We start from the raw sequence: 19,531 nt of genomic DNA, 5'->3' as shown, positions 1-19,531 counted from the left end.
CTAGTCCAGCTTGATTCGGGGTGAGATTTCATGAGGTCTTGACTGTGCCACTCACAGTGCTCCATGCTGGAGGCTTTAACATGAGGAAGCAAAGTCCTGTCACTACCAAGATGGCCACATCCACACAGAGACACAGTGCAGAACAAGGCATAATAAGTCAGGAAAAAATCATTATGAAACATATTTAAGTTTTGGGAAGAGTTGAGATGGATTAGAACACCTTTCAGGTTTTATTGCTGTCTGTGCCCCCATTAGGGAGATTCACCCTCTATTTGTCCTGTTTACCTTTATCATTGAAAGTAAAAAAAAATCCCAAATATTGTGTTGCCCCCAGAAAAATAATAGACAGTAAATCTTCAAATGGGGTTCACTAGTTCTGGTAACCTGCTTCAGTTTGCTTAAGTGCGCATGTGCCATTGACATCGGCACATGCAAAAACAGGGATACTTCCTAAACGGTTCAGGTTTAGGAGATATCCGGGGTAGCTACAGGTAAGCCTAATCATAGGCTTGCCTGTAGTATAAAGTGGTTGTAAAGGGTTTACAACCACTTTAAATGGGCAACTGCAAGTAAAAACACCCAAAACTCGGCACACTTTAGTGAACTGTTGCCATATGCTTAGCACACTAAAACTGGCCATACACTAGTAGATGTTTGAAAAATGTTTCCACAACTTTTTTTGTTTTAAAAAAAACATTTGTCTGAAAATTCTCAATATATTTGATTACTTGACGAATGTCATTTAAAAATTCTTCATCCTGCTCCTTCAAATTTTCTTGTCAATATGGTCGAAAACAAATGTTGTTTTAACCCCACTAACGATTAGCAAGTAGAACTATAGTCCATAAAATTTTGTAAACATTTTTTAGTGTATGACAAGCTTTAGGCAGGCCATACACGATTCAAATCTCAGCCCGTTCAGCAGTGTATGGGCAGGCTGAATGTACCAAGTTGATTGATCAACTTGGGTACAACCAGCATACCAGGTTTTACCTGCGATTATCGATAGTGGCTGCTATAGCTGCTAGCAATAATCACTATCTTCACAGGGTGGGGAAGGCTTCCCTTGCCCTACCCCACCCCCTGGCCAGGAGAAGACAATGGCCTGGCAGGAGGGATTGGTGCATCAACACTGTCTTATGTTAATGGGGGAATCAAGTGAATTTATTTCCTGAAACCCGTGGTTGCAGGAAAGGAGTTTGCTCCGTGTATGACCTGCCTTGGACTAACTTTGAACATGGCAAATACTGGGGTGGTTTTTGAAGGCATAGTTAAATAATGTCCACTCTCAGAAGAGTGTCAATAATATATTTACCAGACAAAAAGGTATCAAATAAGGGAGGTTCAGTGTTATGCCCCGTACACACAATCAGACATTCCGACAACAAAACCGTGGATTGTTGGCTGAAACCTGTCTTGCATACACACGGTCACAAAAATGTTTTCAAAAATTCCGAACGTCAAGAACGTGGTGACGTACGGCGCGTACGACGAGCCGAGAAAAATGAAGTTCAATAGCCAGTGTGGCTCTTCTGCTTCATTCCGAGCATGTGTGGACTTTTGTGTGTCGGAATTGTGTACACACAATCAGAAATTCCGACAACAGGTCTTGTTGTCGGAAAATTTGAGAACCTGCTCTCAAACAGTTGTTGTCGGAAATTCCAACAGCAAATGTCCGATGGAGCATACACACGGTCCGAATTTTCGACAACAAGCTTACATCGAACATTTGTTATATCAAACACGGTCAGAAAATCCTATCGTGTGTATGGCCCTTTAGGGTTTACATACTGAGCCACAAATGACTGTCATAACTCCACATGCCAGACACACTCCCTGGGAAAATTAGCAGATGAAACCTTTCATTCTATGCTTTTCTACACCTAGAATACAGAAATAGAATTAAATTGATAGTACTCAGCAGCCAACGCAGTAAACGTGTGAAAATCGGTACTATAGTTATACCTCACCCTTAATTACAGCTACACACCTACAATTAAAAAAACTAAAATAAATCTGTCACAAACCTGGAGAATTAATACCCAAGCACATAAAGGAATACATTATCAGAGGTCACCTTCAGTGAATAACACATCTAAAACGATCAGTAGATTTTATATATATATATATATATATATATATATATATATATATATATATATATATATATATATATATATATATATATATATATGGTATCTCACAAAAGTGAGTGCACCGCTCACATTTTTCTAAATATTTTATTATGTCTTTTCATGTGACAACACTGCAGAAATTGCACTTTGCTACAAAGTGTGCAGCTTGTATAACAGTGTAAATTTATTTATTTATTTATTTCAGGTACTTATATAGCACCATCAATTTACGCAGAGCTTTACATATACATTCTACATTCACATCAGTCCCTACCCTCAAGGAGCTTACATTCTAAGGTCCCTAACTCACATTCATACATACTAGGGACAATTTAGACAGGATCCAATTAACCTACCAGCATGTCTTTGGAGTGTGGGAGGAGACCGGAGTACCCGGAGGAAACCCACACAGGTACAGGGAGAACATGCAAACTCCAGGCAGGTAGTGTCGTGGTTGGGATCCGGAACCAGCAACCCTTCTTACTGCTAGGTGAAAGTGCTATCTACTACACCACTGTGCTGCCCCCTTTGTTGCCCCTCAAAATAAATCAACACACAGCTATTAAAGCGGAGTTCCACCCAAAAATTGAACTTTTGCTTTAAGTGATGGTGACCCCCTGACATGCCACATTTGGCATGTCATTTTTTGGGGGGGGATGGGGGGGCGGATACCCTCTTTTTTAAAGGCATCCAGCTCCCACTTCCTCCTGGGGCTCCGTGGTGCCGGAAGGAAGTTCACCTCTCTCTCTCCCTACAATCTTCCGGGACATGTCACAGGTGAGTGTCCGATTATTAAAAGTCAGCAGCTACACTTTTTGTAGCTGCTGATTTTTAAATGGGTGGAACTCCGCTTTAATGTCTAAACCACTGGCAACTAAATGAAAATGTCCAAATTGGGCCCAAAGTGTCAATATTTTGTGTGGTCACCATTATCTTCCAGCACTGCCTTAACCCTCTTGGGCATGGAGTTCACCAGAGCTTCACAGGTTGCCACTGGAGTCCTCTTCCACTCCTCCATGATGACATCACAGGGCTGGTGGATGTTAGAGACCTTGCGCTCCTCCACCTTCTGTTTGAGGATGCCCCACAGTACTCCTCAACTGGTTGCCACCACACACGCTTGACTCCATCTGAACCAAATACGTTTATCTTGGTCTCATCAGACCACAGGATATGGTTCCAGTAATCCTCCATGTCCTTAGTCTGTTGGTCTTCAGTAAACTGTTTGCAAGCTTTCTTGTGTATCATCTTTAGAAGAGGTTTCCTTCTGGGATGACAGCCATGCAGACCAATTTGATACAGTGTGCGGTGTATGGTCTGAGCACTGACAGGCTGACCCCCCACCCCCACAACCTCTGCAGCAATGCTGGCAGCACTCATACGTCTATTTCCCAAGGACAACTTCTGACTAGGATGCTGAGAACGTGCACTCAACTTCTTTGGTCGACCATGGTGAGGCCTGTTCTGAGTGGAACCTGTCCTGTTAAACTGCTGTATGGTCTTGGCCACCATGCTGCAGCTCAGTTTCAGGGTCTTGGCAATCGTCTTATAGACTAGGCTATCTTTATGTAGAGCAACAATACTTTTTTTTTTTAGATCCTCAGAGAATTCTTTGCCATAAGGTGGCATGTTGAACTTCCAGTAACCAGTATGAGAGAGTGAGAGCGATAACACAAAATTTAACACACCTGTATAATGTGAACCTGCTACCCATTCACACCTGAGACCAGGGGCAGAGCCAGAGTCTAGTCTCGGGAGGGGCACTGCCAGAAAATGTTTTTATCTGGTGTTGGAGCTTCAATCATCACAGCACTATGGTTGATATGGTGCCAGGATGATTGAAGCCCATTATTTGTATTATTATATTGTTATATAAAATTAAATAGTTCAACTCACCATAATGCGGAATCAGTGGGAGCCCTGAGCGTGTCACTTGCCACCGTCGCCTGTCACCTGATGCAGCTTGTCACTTGCCATGTCGCCTGTCACCAGATGTGGATTGTCACTTGCTACATCACCTGTCACCAGATGTGGATTGTCACTTGCTACATCACCTGTCACCAGATGCGGATTGTTATTGACACGTCACCTGTCACCAGATGCGGATTGTTACTTGACACGTCATCTGTCACCAGATGCGGATTGTCACTTGCCATGTCACCTGTCACCAGATGCAGATTGTCACTTGCCACGTCACCTGCCACACATTGCAGATTGTCACTTGCCACGTCACCTGCCACACGTTGCGGATTGTCACTTGCTATGTCACCTGCCACATGTTACGGATTGTCACTTGCTATGTCACCTGCCACATGTTACGGATTGTCACTTGCCATGTCACCTGTCACCAGATGTAGATTGTCACTTGCCACATCACCTGTCACCAGATGCTGATTGTCACTTGCCACATCACCTGCCACACGTTGCGGATTGACACTTGCCACGTCACCTGCCACATGTTGCGGATTGTCCCTTGCCATGTCACCTGCCACACATTGCGGATTGTCTCTTTCTGTGTCACTTTCCTGCTAAGGTGGTCTCTTGCTGTGTCCCAGAGTCAGGCAGCAGATTACCAGTCAGGCAACAGAGAGATGATGTCCTACACAGTGAGGATGGAACTGCACTGCAGGGATGCAGGGTGGCCGCCGGGCGGTGGGAAGTTGCAGAAGGTGCGTTCAATTACTTTAAAGGACGCACCAGACTTGGTTGAGTGGCTCACTCAGCCTTACACTTCTGCACCCCCCTTATCCTCTCGATCGGCACCCTCTTCTTCACTCTCTGCTATGTGCTCCCCCACTCGCCAGCTCCCTGATTGGCCAACTGCCCCCCAGCTGCTCGTCCGCACTCTCACCTGCCCACCGAGCTTCCTACCCGCTCACCAACCGAGCTGGCCAACAGCACGGCCCACCCGCAGAGCCCCCTGCCCTCTTCACCCGCGGAGCAGCCCACTCACCCACTCACTCACTCTAATTCTCGGGGGGGGGGGGGGTCAATTGCCCTGTTCCCCCCTGGATCCGCCCCTGCCCGAGACCTTGTAACACTAATGAGTCACATGACACCGGGAAGGGAAAATGGCTAATTGGGCCCAATTTGGACATTTTCACTTAGGGGTGTACTAATTATTTTGTTGCCAGCAGTTTAGCCATTAATGGCTGTGTGTCAAGCTTTTTGATGGGACAGCAAATATACACTGTTATGCCAGCTATACACTAACTACTTTACATTGTAGCAAAGTGTAATTTCTTCAGTCACATGAAAAGATATAATATATATATATTTTTTTTAAATGTGAGGGGTGTACTAACAAGTGGTTGCAGTTTGGGATCAAGCAGAAGCGGAGTCAAGGAACAAGCCAAAGGTCCGTAGCAAGTGATAGCAGAGACACATATGGCAGCAGGAGTGACAAGAGCTAGATACTGGCTGGAGAGAGCACAGTAATCTAGCAAACAGGAAGTGCAAAGCCATGGCTTAAATAGGAGTTGCTGGGAGGAGCAAATAGTTCAAGGTTCATCAGAAACAAGGTTCAAGGACTTATCCGAGGAGATGTCCAGCATTTCTAGGTGGCTCAGCTAAAAGAGATACTGTCAGACACATAAGTTGTTATAGGTTCAGATCTGGGTCCTGACAGTAATATTAAGCTGACTGTTTGTCTGATTGTAACATTTCCGAAGAATCACCTTTAGATTTACCAAAACGATGTAATATGAGGATAATACAAAACAATTGGTTTAATTAATATTGAATCAGGCAAGCCTTTGTACTAGATGCAAAGAACTAAAGCAGATTGTACAGTCACATTGTCCGGTGTTTGATCAATTGGACCCCTACTTCATTTTTATATTCCATATAGTACTTACACCATCCTTATGGTGTCAGGATAGTGTCTCTATTGTGAGATCTGGGACACTAGATAGGAGGCATTGGCCAGGTGCCCAACTACTCAGGGGTAGTGTCACCATTGCCAGCCAGAAAAGAACCCTAAGAAAGTCTTGGTTCACCAGTTGGCTAATGCAAGGTTTCCAACTAATCTGTAAATGAGCAGATTATCCTTGCAAAATGCAAGATGCTCCGTCCACCACCAGAGGGCCTGGAAGACAGGAGATGGGCTTTATATTGGGCCAGATAAGCAGACAGTTTCTTGTCTCCAGAAAGCGCCCTTTAGTGTTGTATGAGAGCATTTTGCTCAACAACCAGAGATCGGTAAACGCAGGGCTGTCAGGGTGCAGGTTGTGCTCTAGTAGGGTGATGAGTACTATAGGTAACCTATCTTATTACTCTATAGAGGCAGCAGGGACAAGGGTAAATAATACTTTGAATGCCTTTATACGTAAAGTGCACTTATCCTTTAAGCACTGCAAATAGAGGGTTTATATTTAAATACGTTGTATATAATAATAGTATCAATGTATGCTGTAGACATTTTACTTTATTCATTTCCTCATTAGAAGTGCCTTGCTGCTTGTATTCTGCGTTTTATGTTATCAAATAGTACTAATAATGCTTTTTTTCAGGAGAAAAATAAAATAAAAATGCAAACAACAGTGTCATAAATAGAATAATATTGCTCTATTATAATCAATGTGCTACCTCAGTCAGGGTCTGCAGTTAAGAAAAACAGCTCCTGTAATTGAAGGATGAATGAGAAGAAATAGCAGACAGCTTTTAAAGGGAAAGTATAGAATATGTTTGTTAAGCACATATTATTTTAAAGTGGTATTAAAGAAAAAACAAAAATGTAACATATTGCAGCTTACCAATTCTTACCGATCTTTTCTTTGGCTTTTTTTCCTCCGTTTCCACCTGGTGATCTGGCCAGTAACTCACCTCATGTATTAGTGAGACTCAACTCTGGAGAAATGAGAACAGGAGGTACAGCAGACGGCAGAATAGTTTATTAGCAGATTTAGAACCACTAACAAATTGAAGCCAAACTCCAACTCAAACTTTATAATCAGTAACAGGAAGGTTTTACATGAATAAATAAAAGCTGATCATTTCAATGACCTGTGCCAGTGTTAAGTGGTATGTCTCATCCATGAAAACTGATACATCCTGCTGGAGAGCTTGTGTTGTCAAAAACAACAGACTTACTTGCTAGATCACTAGATGAAAGTAGGAGAAAGAAAGCCTAAAAGGGACACTAATGCATCCATCACATCTAAGAATTGGTAAGCTGCAATATAATAAACATTTGCTTTTAGGTTTATTACTGTTTAACCACTTGGGATCCGCGCTATTGCCGAATGACGGCATTAGCGCGGACCTAGATTGCCGGGACTACGTCTATTGACGTAGTCCCGGTTACGAGCGGCCTGCGCGCCCCCTGAGGGGCGCGCGCGGCGCGCTCTGTGATCGGCGAGTCCGTGAGACTCGCCTGATCACCGATCCGTGTAAGGGGTCGATCCCGACCCCTTATCACGTGATCAGCTGTCAGCCAATGACAGCTGATCATGTGATAAAACGGAGCCGGTAATCGGCTAGTATTCCTCCTCGCGCTGACAGCGCGAGGAGAAAAAAAAAAAGCCGATCGCCGGCGGCCGTGTTCGGGACATCAGTCCCGATCACGGCCAGCAATTCAAGCGGACACCTGCCCCCTGCCAGTGCCCACCTGCCACCCGCAGTGCCATCCTGAAATAAAGTAAGTGCCCCCCTGTCAGTGCCACCCAGCAGTGCCCATAGTGCCCACAGTGCCACCCAGCAGTGCCCACAGTGCCACCCAGCAGTGCCCACAGTGCCACCCACAGTGCCACCCACAGTGCCACCCAAAATCTGCCTCAAAGGTGCTGCACCCCAGTGCCGCCCATCAGTGCCCAGCAGTGCCACCCATCAGTGCCCAGCAGTGCCGCCCATCAGTGCCCAGCAGTGCCACCTATCAGAGCCACCTATCAGTGCCACCTATCAGTGCCCATCAGTCCCATCTATCTGTGGTACCTATCAGTGCCCATCCGTGCCACCCATCCGTGCCACTTATCCGTGCCACCCATCCGTGCCATCTTATCTGTGCCCATCTTTGCCCATCAGTGCCGCCTTATCTGTGCCCATCGGTGCCGCCTTATCTGTGCCTATTAGTGCCGCCTTAACTATGCCTATCAGTGCCCACCAGTGCAGCCTATCAGTGCCCACCAATGCAGCCCATCAGTGCCCACCAATGCAGCCCATCAGTGCCCACCAATGCAGCCTATCAGTGCCGCCTAATCAGCGCACTTCAATGAAGGAGAAAAATGACCCGTTTGCAAAATTTTATTTTTATTTTTTTGCATCTTTTTTTGTTTGTTTAGCAAAAAATAAAACTCCGAGCTGTAACTAAATACCACCAAAAGAAAGCTCTATTTGTGGGAAAAAAATGATAAAAATTTCATTTGGGTACAGTGTTGTATGACCGCGTAATTGTCACTCAAAGTGCATCAGCGCTGAAAGCTGAAAATTGGTCTGGGACTGAGGGGGGTTTAAGTGCCCAGTAAGCAAGTGGTTAAAGAGGAAGTAAACCCTGATGGGTTTTACTTCTTCTTTTTCCCTGCTTTTCTCTGTAAAAGCATAATGGTCTATGAAATAACTTTTATTTTAATTACTATTATTATTTTTTATTATTTATTATTTTATTTGTCTATACCTACAGCTAGCTAGTCTATTAAAACTCGGATAATGTTATGGTTGATAGCACAATAATATAAGGTTAGCTATGAAAACAAACACACTGCTTAGTAAAACAACGTCTTATTTATTTCCCAAGAAAATAGGAAAATGCTAATATAAAAACAGTAATGGGAAATATTATAGAGCTTATAACAAAAGAACATCAAATATACTTATCGCACGGCTATACTCTAGATATTGTCTCGTCTGCTGGGCTCAAAAATGGTAACAGAGAGAGTCATCAGGCACAAGCCATGAGCGAAAAGAGACGATTTCCCTTCTGTGTGCACTTTTTACACATTCATTTAGACCCACTTGTAACCACACCCCACTACCCTCCTGTCCAATGGGATATTGTCATATCATATATATTATATTCTGGCCGTCCTGCTGTATTGGCCTCCAAGGGCAGTTCTTAGCTTGCCCTTTGATCTTCTGTAGCAGGACATTCATCAATCATCTTGTCACCCATGGTCCTTTTTTAAGCTTGCTTGCAGAGCATTATCACACCAGCCAGTCAGGAGCCAAGCTTTTGTTCTACAAAGCTTTGATGTGCAACTTGTTAAATTCCAATCGCCTGGCATCAACCAGAAAGAAAAATTCCAGAAATATGATATTAAACCATGTTGCCTTCCAACAGGCTAGTATGCATTGCATACTAGCCCATTATTTGGCACTTACCTACAAACGAAGCCTGCGTTGTCCCCGCTGTTGGCCGCACCCATCTTTGCCCCTCTTCCATCTGTGGCCGTGGACTCCTGCTCTGTGACTGGCCATATTCATTTGACTTCACTCCATGTGCGGGAGATGTCAGTCACGGCACTTGCCAGTAAAGAAATGGCACGGAGGGCCAGAGCGCATGCCCCAATGACGTCGGCGCAAGCATATACGGTAAATATCTCCTAAACCGTGCAGGTTTAACTGCTTCCGGACCAGCCGCCGCAGTTTTACCTGCATGAAATCACGTTACTGTACATGATCTTGTGAGGTCTGGATAGCAGGCACGCGCTGCACAGCGCGGGGGCCGATGCTCGTGGCCGACAGTCGCGATGACTGCCAGCCACGAGCGATTGTGACCAGGAGAAACAGAACAGGGACGAGTGTGTGTAAACACACACTTCCCTGTTCTGTTCTGACAGGAGTGACAGTTTGTGTGTTCCTATTAGCTAGAAACAACAATCTGTCCCTTTCTTGTAATTAGTCCCTTCCCCTTCAGTTAGAATAACCTCCCAGGGAACATAGTTAACCCCTTCACCGCCCCTAGTGTTAATCCCTTCACTGCCAGAGACAGCTTTACAGTAATCAATGCATTTTTAATTGCACTGATCGCTGTATTAATGCCAATGGTTCCAAAAATGTGTCAAAATTGTCTGATGTGTCGGCCATAATGTCGCAGTCATGATAAAAATCGCAGATCACTGTCATTACTAGTAAAAAAAAAAAAAATAATAATAAAAATGATTTTGTAGACGGAAACCAATCAATATACACTTATTGCGATTTTTTTTACCAAAAATATGTAGAATACATATCCGCCTAAAATGAGGAAAAAAATATGTTTTTTTTATATATTTTTGGGGGATATTTATTATAGCAAAATTTAAAAAATAACGCTTTTTTTTTAAATTGTCGCTCTTTTTTTGTTTATAGCGCAAAAAATAAAAATCGCAGAGGCAATCAAATACCACCCAAAGAAAGCTCTATTTGTGGGAAAAAACAAGGATGTCAATTGTGTTTGGATAAAATGTAGCATGACGCGCAATTGTCAGTTAAAGCAACGCAGTGCCGAATCTCAAAAAGTGCTCTGGTCAGGAAGGGGGTAAATTCTTCCGGGGCTTAATCGGTTAAGAGATATTTACAGCACCTACAGGTAAGCCTTATAATAGGCTTACCTGTAAGGTACAAGTGGTGTAACTAGGTTTACAACAACTTTAAGCTTTGTAACTAAACCCAAGCTAAAAATTTCAAAATTTTGTACTCGCCTTTCAGTAGACTTTACTGGTACATCCAGCATGCCAATGGGGTTAGTTTTTTACACCATAACTACATAAGAGAGGATATCAGTAAATATGAGGGCACAGCTTCCCGAAGTATCCTTGTAACTATCACGCCATTATGGGTAGTTTTATGTATAATAACATTGGATGCATCCATTAAAAATGTGAGCATACAATTTTTTGGTTTCCTGGGGCATTATGGCAACATACCAGTGGGACTTAAATATTGCAAGTCAGGAGGCTGCAAAAGAAAAAAACACTTTATTTAACATGACACATGCGAGAGCTTAACACTGATTTCCCAAAGTTATCAGTAATGAGGCATGCTGGATTTATTGTGTAATGAGACAAGAGCATATAGATAGATGACAGGTCCCTGCCCCTTCATATCATTTCAGGAGAGACTTTACAGAATTCTACCCATGAGGTAGTGATGCTGTTTGTAGAATGTGACCCGTGATTGTTCTGGTAATAGGAGTAGTGATGGACGAACTTCCGACGGGACGTTTCGCGAACGCGAAATGCGAACGGACCCAAACGTTCGCGAAACAGAACGTTCGCCGCGGGCCCCATTGACTTCAATGGGAGGCGAACTTTGCAAACCTTCATGTCGAATTTGCGGCCACGTGGTAATTATTAGGGGGTAAAACGTAGTCCCACCATCTGGACAATGACATAATACATGTATGAGGTGAATTTGGGATCGATAACTACAAGCATTTTTATTTTATTTGGGAAATTGTTCTAACAATTCAGGACTATGGAGCTAATGAAGGCAATGGAGGAGAGGGAAGGTCAGGGACCAGGGTAGGCAAAGAAGAGGGTGCAGGAGATGATCACCAGCAGCGTGACATACCGGAATGACACATGCACCGTGATAGAGGCATCTGACAGCAGCACCGTAATACAGAGCACTGACAGCAGCACCGTGACATACAGCGCTGACAGCAGCACCGTGACATACAGCGCTGACAGCAGCACCGTGACATACAGCGCTGACAGCAGCACCGTGACATACAGCGCTGACAGCAGCACCGTGACATACAGCGCTGACAGCAGCACCGTGACATACAGCGCTGACAGCAGCACCGTGACATACAGCGCTGACAGCAGCACCGTGACATACAGCGCTGACAGCAGCACCGTGACATACAGCGCTGACAGCAGCACCGTGACATACAGCGCTGACAGCAGCACCGTGACATACAGCGCTGACAGCAGCACCGTGACATACAGCGCTGACAGCAGCACCGTGACATACAGCGCTGACAGCAGCACCGTGACATACAGCACTGACAGCAGCACCGTAAGCAGCCCCAGGAGGAAGTCAGCACAGCACAGGGATGGTGTGATCCCCTCATAATAAGAACCCCCAGGAGGAAGTCAGCACAGCACAGGGATAGTGTGATCCCTTCATAATAAGAACCCCCAGGAGGAAGTCAGCACAGCACAGGGATATCATAAGCAGCCCCAGTAGAAATATGACACCGCTCAACCTCTTCAAAGAGGAGGGTAGGGGCATATAGTACGGTGTGCTTTTTTGGGTCAAGGAAGTGAGCCAAATGAATTAAGAAGGTCTGTGTGCTTGATTAAAAAAATAGTTTATAGACATATACATGGTCTACTGGTCACATGTGTTGAATTCCTCCGAGATCCATGCCTCATTCATTTTTAGAAATGTGAGGTAGTTAACACTGTGGTGAGCTAGGCGAGTACGCTTATCGGTCACAATCCCCCCTGCTGCGCTGAACGTCCTTTCGGACAGGACACTGGATGAGGGGCAAGCCAACAGTTCGATTGCAAATTGGGCAAGCTCTGGCCAGAGGTCAAGCCTGCCCACCCAGTAGTCTAGGGGTTCATCACTCCTCAGAGCGTCCACATCGGCCGTTAACCCAATGTAGTCGGACACCTGACGGTCTAGGCGTTCCCTGATGCTGGATCCGGATGACACCTGTCGATGGGTCGGCTGAAAGAATGACCTCATATCCGAAGTCACCAACACATCTTCAAACCGGCCTCTTCTTGCAGGCGCTGTTGGATTGGTACCCGCAACTCCTTCTCTGGGAGTGGGAATTGCTCCTCTGCCAGCGCACGCAAAAGCAGAATGCAGCATTTCTCGAAGCAAGGCCTGGAAGTGCTGCATTCTGACAGCCCTCTGCGACGGCGGTAACATTTCCGCCATTTTGTGTTTGTACCGGGGATCTAAGTACGTTGCCACCCAGTACTGGTCCTTGACCCTCATGCTTTTTATACGGGGGTCCCTATTAAAACACTGGAGCATGAAGGCCCCCATTTGCACTCAAGCGGAAGGTATGTGGTGGTGGTGGTGTTGTTGGTGGTAGTGTCTTTGGGGGTGCACATAGCAGAGAGTGAAGAAGAGGGTGCAGATCGAGAGGATGAGGAGGGTGCAGAAGAATAAGGCTGAGTGAGCCACTCAACCAAGTCTGGTGCGTCCTTTAAAGTAATTGAACGCACCTTCTGCAACTTCCCACTTTGGCTCAAGGCTGTTGCTCCTGCCCTACCCCTACCACCCCTGCGGAAGGGCCTGCCTCTTCCTCTGCCTGTCATTTTTTAAATCACCCTGTGACAAAACTCTTAGTCCCTATACCGCTGAAGGACTGCTGCAGTATAGGGCAGCGGTCAGCAGTAGTGCACGTCAACCCTATGTATTGTGGACCGATAGCGGTCCTTACAGAACAGCAGACTGTACTGCACTCAGGCCTATGTACCGTAGCACCCTATACCAAGTTACCAGTCCTTATAAAAACTTTTGTGGACCAAGCAGGTTGTGTGTTAGTGTTTAGCAGACTGTGCGTCAGTCCCTATACCGCTGAAGGACTGCTGCAGTATAGGGCAGCGGTCAGCAGTAGTGCACGTCAACCCTATGTATTGTGGACCGATAGCGGTCCTTACAGAACAGCAGACTGTAACGCACTCAGGCCTATGTACCGTAGCACCCTATACCAAGTTACCAGTCCTTATAAAAACTTTTGTGGACCAAGCAGGTTGTGTGTTAGTGTTTAGCAGACTGTGCGTCAGTCCCTATACCGCTGAAGGACTGCTGCAGTATAGGGCAGCGGTCAGCAGTAGTGCACGTCAACCCTATGTATTGTGGACCGATAGCGGTCCTTACAGAACAGCAGACTGTAACGCACTCAGGCCTATGTACCGTAGCACCCTATACCAAGTTACCAGTCCTTATAAGAACTTTTGTGGACCAAGCAGGTTGTGTATTAGTGTTTAGCAGACTGTGCGTCAGTCCCTATACCGCTGAAGGACTGCTGCAGTATAGGGCAGCGGTCAGCAGTAGTGCACGGCAACCCTATGTATTGTGGACCGATAGCAGTCCTTACAGAACAGCAGACTGTACTGCACTCAGGCCTATGTACCGTAGCACCCTATACCAAGTTACCAGTCCTTATAAAAACTTTTGTGGACCAAGCAGGTTGTGTGTTAGTGTTTAGCAGACTGTGCGTCAGTCCCTATACCGCTGAAGGACTGCTGCAGTATAGGGCAGCGGTCAGCAGTAGTGCACGTCAACCCTATGTATTGTGGACCGATAGCGGTCCTTACAGAACAGCAGACTGTAACGCACTCAGGCCTATGTACCGTAGCACCCTATACCAAGTTACCAGTCCTTATAAGAACTTTTGTGGACCAAGCAGGTTGTGTATTAGTGTTTAGCAGACTGTGCGTCAGTCCCTATACCGCTGAAGGACTGCTGCAGTATAGGGCAGCGGTCAGCAGTAGTGCACGGCAACCCTATGTATTGTGGACCGATAGCGGTCCTTACAGAACAGCAGACTGTACTGCACTCAGGCCTATGTACCGTAGCACCCTATACCAAGTTACCAGTCCTTATAAAAACTTTTGTGGACCAAGCAGGTTGTGTGTTAGTGTTTAGCAGACTGTGCGTCAGTCCCTATACCGCTGAAGGACTGCTGCAGTATAGGGCAGCGGTCAGCAGTAGTGCACGTCAACCCTATGTATTGTGGACCGATAGCGGTCCTTACAGAACAGCAGACTGTAACGCACTCAGGCCTATGTACCGTAGCACCCTATACCAAGTTACCAGTCCTTATAAGAACTTTTGTGGACCAAGCAGGTTGTGTATTAGTGTTTAGCAGACTGTGCGTCAGTCCCTATACCGCTGAAGGACTGCTGCAGTATAGGGCAGCGGTCAGCAGTAGTGCACGGCAACCCTATGTATTGTGGACCGATAGCGGTCCTTACAGAACAGCAGACTGTACCGCACCCAAGCCTATGTACCGTAGCACCCTAGACAGACCAAGTTACCAGTCCTGATAAAGAGCTTTGTGGAACAAGTGAGTTGTGAATGATTAGCAGACTGCAGCAGAAGGGCAGCAGTCAAGTATAATATTCTTTCTATATTTGGAAGAAAGAATATTATACGTGTACAAGCCTATTACCGTACCACTGATACCAGTCCTGAAAAGAACCTTTGTGGAACTAATAGTAACAGCAAGTCTTTAAAATTATCCTCACTGCCTGACACACTGCTTCCTGCCTGTCCCTATACAAATTGGCAAAAAAGAGTAGGCTGGAACGATTAGCTGGAATAGCTCTTTTGTGGACCTGATAGTAACAGCTAATGATGATGATGATGATGATGATGAAGAAAGACTAATCTGGCTGAGCTGTCCCTAAAATAGCAGCATACAGCGCTCTGTCCCTTTATCTAAACTGACAAAAGAAACTCAGGCTGCTGACCTAACACCTATACCAGTCCTGAAAAGAACTTTTGTGTACCAAATAGCTAGCGTTTTCTCTGTCCCTACTCCACACAGGATCCTTTCCCTACAGTGACAGAAGAAAGAATGTAAAATGGCCACCGGATCGGGTGTATTTATAGGTTAGGGGGAATGTCCAAGTGTCCATGAGCTGTCATGTCTCAATTGGTTGTCCTGTAACACATGATAAACGTGTCACGAAAGGTTAAAGTTCTTGTATACATTAAACACGTAAGTCCGCCGGGGCGAACGACGGAAAAAGGCGTTCGAACCCGCGGACGGCGAAAGTCGGAAATTCGCCGCGAAACGACCGCCGGGCGAACCGTTCGGCCATCACTAAATAGGAGACCCCCTCACCTTGTAGGCTTTTTGCTTAGTTGTGACTAACCAGGAGCTTGACCCTTCCTGGAACCATGCAGAATAATGGAAAGGCTGTCCATAGACATGAAGGATTTTATCAGCTCTAGATACATTCATAAGATGGAAACCATGTCTATGGGGTGGACAGCCCTTGATGGATTGGGCAATGGTAGTAAGGTAATTTCCTAATTTAGATACAATGTAGAAATTACTTGCATCTCTGAGCCTTTTCTTCTCAAGGCTATAGCTATCATGTATTATGCTTTAAGATATATGTTACTCAGGAAGAAGTCTATAAGCTTTAGAAAAGGAGGGCCTGAACATTTATCTTGCACCAGGGAGAGATCCAATTTTAAATAATTTTTTTTGGTGTAGGCATTCCTGTACTGAGCCTTATAACCTGTACACGCAGTCGAAAATTCAGACGGAAACGGTCCGATTGGATTATGTTGTCGGAAAATCCGATCGTGTGTGGGCTCTATCGGACTTTTTTCCGTCGGAAATTCAGACGGAAAAAGTTTGAGAGCTGGATCTAAAATTTTCCGACAACAAAATCCAATCTGACTTTTTCCGATCGTTTGTAGAGAATTCCGACGGACAAAGTGCCACGCAAGCTCAGAATAAATTAAGCCTCATACACACGGTCGGACTTTGTACAAACTTTTCCGTGGACTTTTGTACAAAGGGCGTGGTCCACAAGTTTGTATTGCATACACACGGTCGGACTTTTTGACAACAAACACAAACGTAATGACGTCACAACGTACTGACACCGCTTCAAAAGAGGACGTTCAATGACTCCAGCGCCACCTTTGGTCAACTTCTGTATTGTAGTCTGATCTTTTGCATTGGTTCTGAGCATGCGTGTTTGTACCTTGTACAAAAGTCCGATGCTTTTGCGTACACACGGTCGGACTTTGCTCCATCGGACTTTTGTTGCCAGAAAGTTTGTCCGTTCGCACAGCCAACAAAAGTCCGATGAAAACAGAAAAAGTTTGTCCGATGGAGCGTACACACAGTCGGATGTTGCTCCAAAACAGCTAATTTGCATGTTTGTTGTCAAAAAGTCCGACCGCGTGTACGGGCCTAAACATGACGAAGCTATTGGCTACTGGCCTCTACGTAGTCCGGTCGTACACAATGAGCGTCACCGCATCCAGAATGATCGTATTTTTTGACAACTTTGTCTGACCGTGTGTTGGCCTCAAGTTTCGGCCAAAATCCGTCGGAAAAAATCTGACGGATTTTGTGGTCGGAATGTGCGACCGTGTGTGCAAGGCATTAGGCATATGAGTAGCCCATTTAGTCCCCCAGAGGGCAGAGATAGAGCTTGAGGAGAACTCATGCTAGGGCCCCTGGTTTGACCTGTTTGGAGAAAGGCTAGGATTCTGTTGGCCTCTGTATGAAGGGGATCTTTTGAGTTGGGATTTGCAAACTGAATCAACGTTCCCAGATTGTTCCCAGATTCTGTGATATCTTGAGTTTGTAAAATTTGTCTTTGCCCTCAAGAGGGTTTCTATGACCTGCGATGAACACCCATATGTTTTAACTTCCATTTCTTAATTTCCAGGTCATGAACTGTAGTTTGTGTGGATTACAGTAAATAAATTCTCTTTGATTTAGCAGTTTCAGTATGAAAGGCACCATGGAGTGTCAGTGCTAAGTTCTCAAAGCAGTGTGAACCACAGTCTCTGTGGCCAGTAGGAAATTTGGACAATCAGGACCACTGGTTTGGTTTTCAATCTGCTCAAAAGCCTCATTATCATGTGCGTTGATATGCATAACCTAAAGAGAAGTAACTTAATGGCACTTCTGTTGTGGTGGAGTGCATCTGTGCCTTCCCCTGTTGAGAAAGGGGGGGCAGAGTACATTGAGAGTTGTCGAGTCCCGCCATCAAATTAATATCTGTAATGCATAATTTGAAAATAATAGACTGAAAGATGGGTCTGTTCAGAGTCCACTCATGATCTATAATGTTGCAGCTCAATATGTCTGCCAAGATATTTATGATTGCCTGAATGTAGGAGGCCAAAATGTTCACCAAATGCTTCTGTGTCAATTCTATAAGAGGGTGAGTTTTTCTCAGCCTGGAGTTACTGTGAGTACCCCTTGTCATTCAACAAAAGCGTACAAACTGTAACATTGCTCATCTGGATTACTACATCCTTCCCATGAATAAGAGGTGAGAAGGCTTTCAGCCCTTTAAATGCTGCTCTGATCTCTAGTATGTTTGGGACTGTGATCTCTGGCAAGAATGTCTGTCAATCTTGTCGAAATAGTATTTTTTTTTTAAATATTGATTAGCCATCCATATTCTATGAAGGCTTTTATGAGTAGATACCTGTGGCTCTGCAGTGTTTTAAAATCTTGTGCATGTGGAAGGATATCATCCAAATAATGAAATAAAGCTATTGTTATTCCAAAGGGGAGGCAAATGAACTGAAGTGTTGAAGTGCCATCATAAATTTGAAAAATTGCTGAAATTGTGCCTGGATTGATATGGGGAGGCATGTTTCTGAGAAGTCAAATGAGAGCATCCAGTCCCTTAGCAGCCCATTGCTTGCCTTTATCCAGTCCTTTGGGCGCTATTCTTCCAATGACACCAACACTGCAGCCCTATTGCTCCAACTTGCACCATCAATGGCGCGCTATTTCTGCCACTGATACCATCTATGGGGCACTATTCCTTCCACTGACACCAATGATGGGGCACTATTCCTTCCACTGACACCAATGATGGAGCACTATTCCTTGCACTGACACCAATGATGGGGTACTATTCCTCTCACTAATACCGATGATGAGGCAATTTTCCTCCCACTGATACCAAATGATAGGAGACACTACTCTTCCCCTAATACTAAACATGGGGAACTATGCCTCCCACTGACGCCGGGAAATTTTCTTCTCCCACTGCCACAGTCTGGCCCACCTAAGGTCTGAACATCCGTAAAGTGTTTAGAAAGTTTGGAGACCCCTGCCCTACACAAATTGTATGTAGAAAGGATTGGAAAGATCCAATCTTGAACTTATGGATTGGGGTACGCTTATGTAATTCTTTTAGGTGTTACACTGGTTGGAGGTCACGGCTCTTTTTTTTTTTTTGTACAAAGAAGGGTGGAGAGCAGAATCCTGTGTAGTGTAGGGTAAAATGGCCCGATTCACCATTAGCTTTTGAACATACTTTAAAAGAATTCGCTTTTTTTATGGGTTAACAATGTAATTTGTTTCAATAAATAGACCTTGTGGTGGAAAAGATTTGGTATACGCGATAACAAAATCGGAAAACCGATCGTCTGATTTTTGGCGAAAGAGCGTGTCCATGATGTTGGAATAAGGTATGGAGTTGTACGACATTTTTGGAGGACAAAGGCTAACGTAGCTACATACTATCATGGTATAAAAAGGGGTAAAGTCATGTAGTGTGCGTGATCCTTCCAGGCCCCGCTAATTTCGTGCCCAACCGTTCTTTGATTCCGATTATGCGTGTTTGTAGATTTGATTATTTCCAGACGATTTCTTAACACATTAAACATACATTAAAAATGTTATACCATGCACCTTCAGATTTTGTCATCCGATAAGTTGGAATCGGTTGTCGAAAGCACTATACTACCAGATAATCGGGTGATCATTCGCTGTATGAAATTTTACT

General features: G+C 44.9%; 1 protein-coding gene across 2 annotated transcripts in view; it reads left to right on the top strand.

Moving 5' to 3' along the window:
• Positions 1-19,531, top strand: part of DLGAP4 (DLG associated protein 4) — a 342,220-nt gene that overhangs the window by 179,976 nt on the left and 142,713 nt on the right. The gene's annotated exons all lie outside the window — the stretch shown is intronic.

Source organism: Lithobates pipiens, unplaced genomic scaffold, assembly GCF_037356315.1.
Source record: "Lithobates pipiens isolate NorthernLeopardFrog02 unplaced genomic scaffold, aLitPip1_a1.2 Scaffold_28, whole genome shotgun sequence".
Lineage (NCBI taxonomy): Eukaryota > Metazoa > Chordata > Amphibia > Anura > Ranidae > Lithobates > Lithobates pipiens.
The sequence above is the reverse complement of the archived record's forward strand: the minus strand, read 5'-3'. Positions and strand labels throughout refer to the sequence as shown.